The 12,064-nt window shown below is 32.1% G+C and overlaps 2 long non-coding RNA genes across 2 annotated transcripts; both read left to right on the top strand.

Annotated features, from left to right (window-relative positions):
• Positions 1 to 1,390: 1,390 nt before the first annotated feature.
• On the top strand, positions 1,391 to 2,468 carry LOC120358627. The gene is made up of 2 exons (XR_005575523.1): positions 1,391 to 1,583; positions 1,850 to 2,468. It is a non-coding gene; the product is annotated as an uncharacterized LOC120358627 (long non-coding RNA).
• Positions 2,469 to 5,558: 3,090 nt separating this feature from the next.
• Positions 5,559 to 11,772, top strand: LOC105201791. Its single transcript, XR_005575524.1, has 2 exons — positions 5,559 to 9,341; positions 9,424 to 11,772. It is a non-coding gene; the product is annotated as an uncharacterized LOC105201791 (long non-coding RNA).
• Positions 11,773 to 12,064: the final 292 nt, after the last annotated feature.

Genomic DNA, 12,064 nt, shown 5'->3' with positions numbered 1-12,064 from the left:
ACTAAGTAAATACCTAAACTAATAATAAATTTAATTTTTTTTATTAACTTTTACTTTCATTCCACAAAAGGGCAAAGACATTATTATTTTATTTGTAAGTTGATTTCTTCTATAGGATACCGAAATTACCAAGAATATTATAAGTACTGAAAATACCTAATTAATCAAGGAGATAATGACGTTGCATTAATAAGACATAATAGAAACGTCATTTGACATTACCTTGTTCTTTGGGATTAAATATTGCAACAATATATTGCAATGATATCACTGGAATATTTTAATGTTATCACTGTGTAATATCACAGTAATATTTCTGTGATATTCCTGTGATATCACTAGAATACTTCAATGTCATTATCACTGTGTAATATCACAGTAATATTTCTGTGATATTTCACAGTAATATGTAATATTTCTGTGATATTTTACAGTAATATGTAATATTTCTGTGATATCACAGAAATATTACGTGCTATGTAGAAAATAATGAATATAACTATTTTACTAACATTTGTATTTACGCAGTAATAATATCAGGTAAAACTGCATGTCAAAACAATTATAAATTATAATTAATACTAAAACTACCCAGATAACAATTCGTGAGTTCACGTTTTTCTCACGGCGTGATAATCACGCTGTGCGTGCAACATTGCATCACAGTGCCCTCACAATGTGATGGGTGCACGCGTGTACGCGTAAAAGGCCGCATAGTGCAATCACGCGTGACAATATGAGATTCATGTTACCCTCACGGCGTGAGGGTAACGTGATAGTCCCGCCGTGCGCACAAGAACATATCACACTGCCCTCACGATGTGATGGGGGCACGCGTATATACAAGCGTAACTCTGATAAAAAATTTTTTCATAATTTTTTAAAAAATGTCTTATAATTTGTTTAATTAAAATATCTCATACAATTTATTTCACAATCCTCGAATTCTTTTATTTTATTTAAAAAAAACTAATTTTTTTTATCCAGCTCTGTAATTTGATTATAAGGTTTGAAAATTCAAAATCTTGTAAAATTACGATAAATTATAGATGGAAACAAAAAAAAATAGTTTAGAAAATAAATATACAAAAAAAATTGATACCATGTTTTTTGATTTTCTCATTTTAATTTTCCAAATTATATTTTTTTTTAATTTTTATTTGCAACTTATCGTAATTTTACGAGATTTTTAAGATCTGCAAGTCTTAAAAACCGTGAAATCACAGAACTGAATGAAAAAATCTAATCTCTTTTTGTAAGCGAATATAAAAATGTGAGGAAATAAATTGAGTAAATATGACATATTATCTGAGATATTATGACTTTTTTCTGATATTTTTTGATTTTTATTTGCATTCATTAATTTTAAATTGTCAATAAAGTCGCGCGATTTCCGCCAGCAAATCGCAGCAAAGAGATTCTGCGCATGCACTTCGACGGTATATGTTCTTCGTTGTCGCCGAACCGGTCATCATCGTAACAGTATAGTGCCTTGCAAGTGCCTCGTATTCTAATTTTAATATTAAATTGAATGAGTAGTTTGCCTCATATCGGATCATCTCGGCGGATGAAAGAAACTGCAGGTAATTCATTAAAATCTGAGTTTTTGAATTTGCTTTCATGTGTAGTATATTTATTACTCGATATAAGTGTATATATTTTATATAACCTAACTATTCTATTTGCATTTCTATTTCAATAACTTTTAAACGCTTTCTTCTCAAAATAGTTTATAAATACTAATTTTTTATTATTACGAATTTTTTACTTTTTATTATTATTATTACTACTATTATTAGTAAACTTCATTAAATTTTTGTAAGAGCTAATTAATTTTCTTTGTTTCTAGGAAAGTTAACGTAGAACATCATTGGAAAATTAGAATTTTTGTATAATGGTTGAACGGCAACAGTACATAAAGGTCATACAATATATAAAGATAAATAATTAAAAATATTTGTTTTCAATAATATAGTGTGGGCCATATGTCAGAGTTGTCACTAGCAATCCTTAATCCTTAGTTTTGACAACTGACTTAAGGCCCACCCTGTATGACAAGACTATTTAAAGCAATTGTAATAAAATCGATGAAGCCATTTCTATTCGTTAATTTTTTTTATTAATTTTACATTGACTTTTATTATTCATATGAATCGAGTGTGAAAAAAGAATTTAATTTCGTAATACAGTTTATTGTAATGTTAACTATAACGATGAAATGATATAATACTTGTAAAATTATCAAACTCGTTTTTCATACTTTGTAAATGTTTTAATTTTTGTATATAATATATATTATTCTTTACAATTTACGTTTTTAAAAATTTGTATATTTAAAACTTCAATGAAATGTTGATTGCCAAAAATAATACACTCTTGAATCCTTTTACACGTACTCAGATCTATATCTATTGCCCTAAAAATATGTACATATATACACATAAAAAAAAAAAATATATATATATATATATATATATATAACATATATTACATATATTACATATATTAGTAGGAAAATCTCGATAGGACAACATTTATTATATTATATGACAATAAAATCTTGCATAACAATTTTAATCAGCAATTATGTAGGTACATTTAGAAAAATAGATGTAAAAGTATTGATGTTTTGTAAAGCATTGATAACTGCTGATGTAATTTCAAAATAGTATTTTGACAAAACTATGACAATATATATCAATTTTATATCATGATATATTTACAAAATTAGGAAAAAATTGATAAAAAATATAGCTACGTTATGGATGAAACACTTATAAATATAATCCATATACATGTTTACAAAAATGCTTAATTCTTTCAAAATTACCGTTGTAAGAATAATGCAGTATGAAATATATTACAATTTAGTATTGAAAAAATAAAGAAATTAAAAAATGCTTTTTTTTATTAATTAAATGGAAATTGGACACAGAACATATGTAAAAATTGTAACACTTCTTTTGACGTTCAAACACCCATTGTAAATTTTCATGGCAAATACATCTTTCGTGTTTTTTAAATTTTAATTCGATTGGTAATAGAAGAGCATTTTTAAATTTTCTAATATTTTTTCATAATGACTTACTTAGTGTTAAATAATTAAAAATAGTTTAAAAAATACATGTAACAATTTTAAAAATTCCCACTAACTTTTATATAATTCTACGTACATTATAAATAATTATATGTACGTATGTATAAAGAATAATTTTTTTACAATTTTTACAATATCTGTGATTTTATTTGTCACATTCTTCACTAATTTATATATATATGAATAATTGTAAAAAACATTATTTTTGATACATCCGTAAAAACAATTATTTATAATGTATGTAGAATTATATAAAAGCTAGTAGGATTTTTTAAAATTGTTATGTAACGTATATTTTTTAAACTATTTTTAAATATTTAACACTAAGTTCGTAATTAAAAAAAATATTAGGAAATTAAAAAATTCTTTTTTATTATCAATCAAATTAAAATTTTTCAAAAACACGAAAAATGTATTTGCCATGAAAATTAACAATGAGTGTTTGAACGTCAAAATAAGTGTTACAATTTTTACATATGTTTTGTGTTCAATTTCAATTTAATTAATAACAGAACAGCATTTTTTAATTTCTTTATCTTTTTCAATACTAGATTTACAAAAAAAAAATTGTCCTAAGGGATCAAACCTGGAAACTTTCGGCGTATAAGCCACGCATTTTACTATAGAGCTACATGCCCAACTTGACACGTCTTTTTTCGTAACGGTACTATAGGTGCTAAAAGTATTTTACTATTTTCTCAAGAATGTCTGAATTGTACTACAATTTGTATGAAAATTACAATCCTACTGCCACTCTAGTAGTATGGCATCTGATGGCATCTTTGCGGTGTGCTTCATGCCGTTTGTCGCTGGTAGAGTTCTTTTTACACGTACGTCTGAGTACTCGTGAGTAACCCGCAGTGAAATAAACGTTCAGACAATATAGTTGTTATCGTTGCATGGTACGGATTAAGATAATTTACTCCGCGCGTACTCCTGCGCATCATCTCTTTCTCCCCCCCCCCCCCCTCTCTCTCTCTCTGTCTGTCTGTCTCTGTCTCTTTCCTGTCTTTCTTGTTTCTTTCACGTCTCCATCGTGACGCGTTGTCACTCGTGGTCACTCGCATTCACCGTATCGTTCCCGCGCAATAGTTTGAGGTTATAATGTAGAGGCAGTAGTCAGTTCGTACCACAATAGTGGGCGACCACGACAACGGTAGCGGTAGCGTCGTCGTCGTCGTCAGTGATAATAAGAATAGTGGACGACTACGACAACGGTAACGGCAACGTCGTCCTCGTCGCCGTCGTCGTCGTCGTTAGTGCTGGTGATAATAGCTAGTGAATGACTATGACAACAGTAGCGGCAGCGGCAATGGCGACGTCGTCACCGTCGTCATTGTCAGTGATAGTGATAATAGTGGACGACCACGGCAGCGGCGACGGCGACGTCGCCAGTGATAGTGATAATAATGGACGACCACGGCAGCGGCGACGGCGATGTCGTCATCGTCGTCGTCGTTGTCGTCGTCAGTGATAGTGAGAATAGTGAACGACCACGACAACGGTTGCGGCAGCGTCGCCGCCGTCGCCGTCGCCGTCGTCGTCGTCATCGTCACCGCCGTCGCCGTCGCCGTTGCCGTCGTCGTCGTCGTCGTCATCGTCATCGTCGCCGTCGTCATCGTCATCGCCGCCGCCATTGCCGTTGCCGTCGTCGTCGTCGTCGTCGTTGTCGTCGTCGTCGTCGTCGTCATCGTTGTTGTTGTCGTCGTCGGTCGTCCCTTGTCGGTCGTCGTCGTTAGTGCTGGTGATAATAGTGAACGACGACGACAACGGTAGCGGCAGCAGCGACGGCGACATCATCGTCGTCGTCGTCGTCGTCGTCATTGATAGTGATAATAGTGATCGACCACGACAACGGTAACGGCAACGTCGTCCTCGTCGTCGTCGCCGTTGTCGTCGTCGTTAGTGCTGGTGATAATAGCTAGTGAACGACTACGACAACGGTAGCGGCAGCGAAGGACAACGGGAAGCCGCCGTATCGTCTGCGAAGACGAACTACGTTATGTAAGAAACCTATAATGAGATATCAAAAGGTTTCTTTCTCCATAGACCGGTAAACCGTTCTAATTATAATTACATTTGTAATTACTGCCAGAGGCGTTTTGTGAGCTGGCTTGTTATAACAAAATGCCACAGCTGTAAATCGTGCTGTGGATAGTTATAAACAAATTTTGATTATTGCCAGAGGTGTTTTGTGAGCTGGATTGTTATAACAAAATGTCACAGCTGTAAATCGTGCTGTGGATAGTTATAAACAATTTTTGATTATTGCCAGAGGCGTTTTGTGAGCTGGCTTGTTATAACAAAATGCCACAGCTGTAAATCGTGCTGTGAATAGTTATAACCAAATATGGGAGGCGTTTGAACTAGCTAATTATGACACAATACTATAAGTGTTTATCATACGCATATAATTTTTATAAAACGCTGTACTTCATTGTACTTCTTCTCTTCTCTTTTTGTTATGTAACAAAAAGAAATAGAGTATCTGTCTAATAGAGCTCATGTGAAAATAGAAGAGAAACAACGCTTATATGATAAATGTCGATAAAAATGTTGGTATTATCGATATTTATCATTTTTAGTTCTGCAGAGATCCGCAGATGTCGCATTTAGTTCCACAGAAGGCCGCAGATGTCGCAGGACCATTAGAGTCTAGACCGACCTCGATTGAGTTCGCCGGTCACTTTAGCATCCCCTTAATCAGATGTTAGACGCGTAAGTGTATAAACCACGCATCTCACTCTGTATAATACTATTTGTATAATAGTTTCACCATTTATATACCATGAATTAATGGTTTTGTGAAACTTAGTTGTTCTTGTTTTTTGATTTTTAATGATTATAGTTAATTTTAAATTAATTGTATATATGTAAATAGACAACAGTTAAGCATATAAATACATATAAACTTCTAATATATAAATAAATAATTAGCCAAACAAATAATTATATAAACCTACATCTATATATAATACTTAGATAACACTACTTGTAAAGTGGTATCACAATTTATAGTCAATCACGTGGGTAATGAAATTTTGTTTATATTTGAGATAACGGTATATAGATAGTTATCATAAAGGCGGTGAGAAGTATACGTCTGTGTTAATATACAGTTTGTTAAGAATAAGGTTAAGGCACAAATATTTAGAAGCGTTCGCGTTTGAACATGTTGGTAAAGCTCTGAGTGATTATGAGGTAGTAATATAATTCTCTTTGCATTTCTTAAAATAGTTTTGGATGGAAATCTCAGATGTATTGCTTTGGATGTTTCTGACTAGTTTGTTATAAACTATTATATATGGGACGTTAATGATTTGGTATATTCTTGCGTTCCATGACTAGAGTGTGATGATATGTAACGACTTTTAATGAAAGGAGAGAATTTTACAACGTTTGGATGTTTATCTGGAGACAGGGCGGATGTCTTGAATTCCAGTATAATATCTGTAGATGTATATAGGACCATTATACCAGTTATATTTACCATGACAGGCCGCTACAAGGTCACATTCCTTGGGTAAGAAAACATCCAATGTCTTTTTTTTTTTAATATATGTTGGAATGTACTAGTTGAGCATTTATTTTGCAAATTTTGTAGAGATTATACTTGCAAGATTTTTTTTTTTTTTGCAAAGTATTAGATAATTATTTGATGAACTCGACAGTGTGCAAATTTATTGAGTATCATAAATTTCGTTACTTTGTTAAATTTAGCTGGATCTTGTTCCAAGAGTGAATGAGCTGTTCCTATATAAAGTTTCTATATAAAGTTTTTGATTATAAATTACTCATTGCGACTCGCTAATTTCGTGAATAGTTTTTGAAAGGCAGACTTATGAGATACGAGAATGGTGTATAATGATCCTGTTCAGATCAAGAGAAAGTAGTAAGGAATGTGGTCGTAGTCACACCTTATTGTGTTCTCTTTTTTTTTTCATAAGTAACCAAAGTAAATTATAGTTATAGATTCTTTCTAATTTGTAATTATATATGTATCTTTATGATTATTATTTTTTTTTTTTATAGCCAAGATAAGGTAGTCGAGAATACTCACTGGCTTCAGGATTGTCAAGGACCCAATATTGTAGCCCTTAGTGGGGTTCCTTTTCCTCTGGTGGAGGATTCTCGTTTTCCTTGTTTTTTGTGTTGATAAGGATGTGTAAGAGACTTCCGGTTTGTCGAGCGCTCAACAGTATAACCTTTAATAAAGTTCTTCCTTCTCTTCTGGAAGTGGATCCTCGTTTCTTTTTGCGGAACTGAATATGTAATTAGTTTTGTTTATCCCCCGCATAATATTCACAAACTCGGTGCGATAATTACAAATGGCGGCTCAGGCTGCCTCGTGCCGCATGGCGTGATATAGGTGGCCTCACCTTCCGCCATTAACTATTTCAGATTTTCATTTATCTCTCTCTAGTATTCCTCTGCGAGGAGATAATGTATATATAAATGCAACTTCTTATGCCTCTGAGCCGAGACAATGTAGGTGATGATGGAATTGTTTAGCTCAGCTCAAGAGGACGAAGTAATTTGTTCACTGATATATGTAAATTCACAAAAGAGGGCGAACGACCGTTCGCTTCAACGGTGCCGCACGGAATCCCAAGCCAATGATAATCACAAATTTAACTTAGATCTAGTTTACACCAAACACTTGACACCATAGATATATAGATTGCTGATTGCGTCGAATTTGTGACCCTAATTGAATATCGCCATATTAGAAAGACTTTGCATACGCATGTGCATTTACTCGTAGAATTGTTTCTTTTTTATGACAGTTTGAAAATCAAACTGTCAAAACCAGCGTCGTGAAATTTATATTAATTGGGTTATATAACACATCATCCGTAGAATTAGTTAATCTCTAGGTTAGCTTATGGGCGGGTTTTTTAATTCATCGATTGATTAATTGTATTATGCGCAAATACAACTTTGTTTTATAAAAGCCGCATTGACACATAATGCGATTGATCAATCGATGAATTAAAAAATTCGTCCTATTTATAAGAGTTCAATTAAGTTGACGACACGTGCCCGAAGTGAGACAAAATTAAAAGATTGTTTACAAAAGTATTTACAGCTGTTTATGCAATAAGTTTTGCTTCTGTAATTTAAAATGAGACGGTGCTGCTTTTGTAATAATACAAAAAGGCATGAATTTACATCATCATATCACAAGTAAGTATTGCATTATTGTATTACTTTTATTTATATATACTTTCTTTTTAAGTTGTTTTCCTTTAGATTGATGGATTATTGTGTCTTCATCTCACTTTTGAGAAATTCCGATACAGTTTTATATATTATATCTATATAAAAGTTATCTTTGTCTTATCTATAACAATCAATTTAAATAGCTCAAAATCTCAATATTATATCCTTAAACATATTGTAGGTTTCCTCTCAACAATCAGCAACTTCTAAAATAATAGCTAAATAATTATCCTGTTAAAAATTGGATACTAACCAACTCGACCACTTTATGCTCTGATCATTTCACAAAAGATTGCTTTCAGGATGTGTAGTACGATTGAAACTAAACAGTATTCCAACGCGTTTTGATAACCCTTATCATTATTTTATATATTGCAAACGGAAGCAAATACATAAATCAGAATATTCTTTTTTCAAGTAAAATTATAACAATTTTTTGTAATTGTAAATATAAATGAATGTTTACAAATTGAAATAAGAACTTCTCTAGCATCAAGATGCAAGGGCAAGATGCAAAGCATTGCTAATTATTAAATTATTTCTAATTTAAAAAATATGTTATTACTTGTTCATGTTCAATTTATAACTGCGTTCTGACCGGAAAAATAATTCGACGCGTAGTTAAATTTGAAAAAAAGTATATAAACATCACACAATTAAAATTTATAAAAAATACTAAGATCCAGTTTGACCGTACAAGGCGTTCTTATCTCAATTTGTAAATATTACATTAATGAAATTCTCCGAATATCTCCAATCGAATATCTCCAATTATAAATGAATATATTTATTTATTTTTGTTCATATTCTAAACTTTGATTTCCATTAGACAAATCAGATATTTTAAAGAAATGGCTTGATAATATGGGAATCAAGAATTGGATTCCAAACAACAACAATTATTTATGTTCAGAATATTTTGAGCAAAAATGTTTTCGCAAGATACGAGGAAAATATTGATTAAAAGATAATAGCGTTCCAACAATATTTAAGATTGAATGTTTTAACAATATAAAATCAGGTAAAATTTTTATTTTCATGTTTAATGAATATTTCTCTTTAGTTATTAAAATAAAAATGTAATACAATTATATTATTTTCAGTTGTATCAACATCACCAGAAAATGTTCTTCCGTGTGAAAGAGAATTGAATCAGAAGATACAATTCAACAACAATGTTATGTTTGACCCTCCACAACAAGCATCTTGTAATGAATTAAGAGACCTGATTGAAACACCCTCATCAGATAATTTTCATTAGTATTGTTACAAATTGAAGAGTTCACAAATTTATTTTTTTCAGATCAAACTATTAGTAAGACTTCTCTGAAAAAAAATATACCTATTTCTGAGGAATCTTTTATTGTCACAAATGGTAAGTAATAATGAATAAGATAAAAATTATTATTAAAAAATTTTTTCCATGCATGCGCGAAAGTTTTTTTTCATCTTTTAGATGAAAATGTTAATGGATTATCGACATCTAATAATTACATTGAAATTATAAATCATACTCTTTTAAGATAAATATCCTCTTTTCAGTATGTTTTTGTCAGTAATAATTTTCAAAATATAATAATGGCAAGTTTCCAACAATCTATTGGCAATAGACTTTAAACTCAGTTTACAGCAACTTGCTGGCAACTGGCGCGCAACACGTCAGGAATCCTTAAAATCTAAACAATGGGTAGAAAACAAGTATTGCTGTTAGGTTGCCCTCAGATTGCAGACAATGCAAGAAACTTGTCGGCAATCTGATGACAACGATTTTCAGCAATTTGTGAACAACTGACGTGCAACATATTGTGTTTTTAAATTGTCAACATGTTATAAACAACAGGTAAAAAGATTTTTAATCCTTTTCATATCCCTTCTATAAATACCATATAGATCTTGTTACAAAATCTGTGTCATCAAGACTTATGTTCAACAGATAGAGCAGATCGATGAGCGCTTAGTGAGTTAAGAGCAAAACTATGTTCCAAAACTCATCAAAAAAAAGTGTTGCAATCTTTTAGCTCATGACTGTATATACGCACACCGACGGAATCGGTATCCCTCCGCGCGCGACACGCGGCTTCTACACATATACGCGAAGCGCCCACATACATACGTACTAGTCTTCCCCTTCCATGCTACTAGTGTGGCTGCTAAAAGTCGAAAATGCATTGCTGACACTGGGCCATTTTGAATTTTCACTGGGTTTTATGAAACACACAACGACAAATGATGTACTTTCATAATAGGAGTAAAAAAGTAGGTTAGGCGATGCATGCGCAAGTATGCTTCGCTTTAGTTGGTCGCTTAGGTACTGGCGTTTACGTGCACTTCTCTCATTCAATAATAATGTACAGTCGTGAGCTAAAAGGTTGCAACACATTTTCTTCGATGGTTTTTGGAATGTAGATTTGCTCATCAAACGACGAACGTAATTAGTTCTTACCTGTGAATCCAACCAATTACGTTTACCAATTGATGACATCGAAGAAAATGTGTTGCAACTTTTTAGCTCACGACTGTACATCATTGTTAATTAAATGCTGAAAACTTTTCAGCAATTATTATTATAGTAGAGTTCCTATTCGGTTGCCGACGTGTTGCTCACAACTTATGAATAAAAGTAATACTCGCATGTTTCTTAACTTTATATTACCATTCGGTTGCCGACACGTTGCTCACAACTCATGAATGATAATCGTTGTTCACATATTGCTATCAGATTGCTATAAACATTGGTTGCAACAATTGTTCTACCGTTGTTTGACAATAAAACTCAGCATATTAATACTGAATTAACAAAAACATTTTTGTTTCATTAAATTATAAGCAACATAATAGCAAATGACGAGCAACTTAATTTCTGCAATTATTTGATTTAGATTGAGTATTCACGTTTGGCTCTCTGGGTAGTAATGGAGAATGTCAACCGTTACATGAAAAAACAATTATAAATTCCCAATCAGTACATCATAATCATCATTATTATGTTTCTCCATCAACACAACATAAGAAACTTATAAAAAGTAAAGAAATATTTAAAAAAAAGGAACGAATAATTAAAATTAAAAATCGACAGCTTCGACGTCTTCGAACTAAAATTAAAAGTTTAAAAGAAGTTATAACAGATTTACGAGAATATGGTCTCGGAAAATTGTTTGAGCTGTCTCGATACAATATCGGATCAGGGAGTTAAAGAATTTGTAGAACATGCTATAAAAAAATGGTAAGAAATTGAGCAAACGAAAATACCTACCAGCTTTGCGTAGTTTTGCACTAACTCTACATTTTTATTCACCTCGTGCATATAATTATATACGTGAAAAGATGAACATGGCTTTGCCTATACAAAGTGTATTGAGATCGTGGTACAATTCCATCGATGGAGAACCAGGGTTTACTTCGGAAAGCTTTATATCATTAAAATATAAAGTGGAAAAGGCAAATTTAGAAAATAAAAATATTATTGTTTCGCTTATAATAGATGAAATGGGAATAAAAAAAGGAACTCAGAGAAGTAGAGATGGTAAAGTATGTGGACACGTTAATTTTGGCGCTGAATTTGAAACAGACGATAATTTGCGAGAAGCCAAAAATGCATTAGTTTTAATGGTTGTAGCTATTGATGATAATTAGTTGCCCATTGCTTACTTCTTGATCGATGGAATTGACTCTAATACTTCATCGGGTTTAATAAGGAGTAGTTTAATTAAATTGCAAGAAATTGGTGTTGAAGTTGTATCTTTA

This window comes from Solenopsis invicta, chromosome 9 (assembly GCF_016802725.1).
Source record: "Solenopsis invicta isolate M01_SB chromosome 9, UNIL_Sinv_3.0, whole genome shotgun sequence".
NCBI classification, from domain to species: domain Eukaryota; kingdom Metazoa; phylum Arthropoda; class Insecta; order Hymenoptera; family Formicidae; genus Solenopsis; species Solenopsis invicta.
Note: the sequence above shows the minus strand (reverse complement) of the source record. Positions and strands in the feature narration are given on the sequence as shown.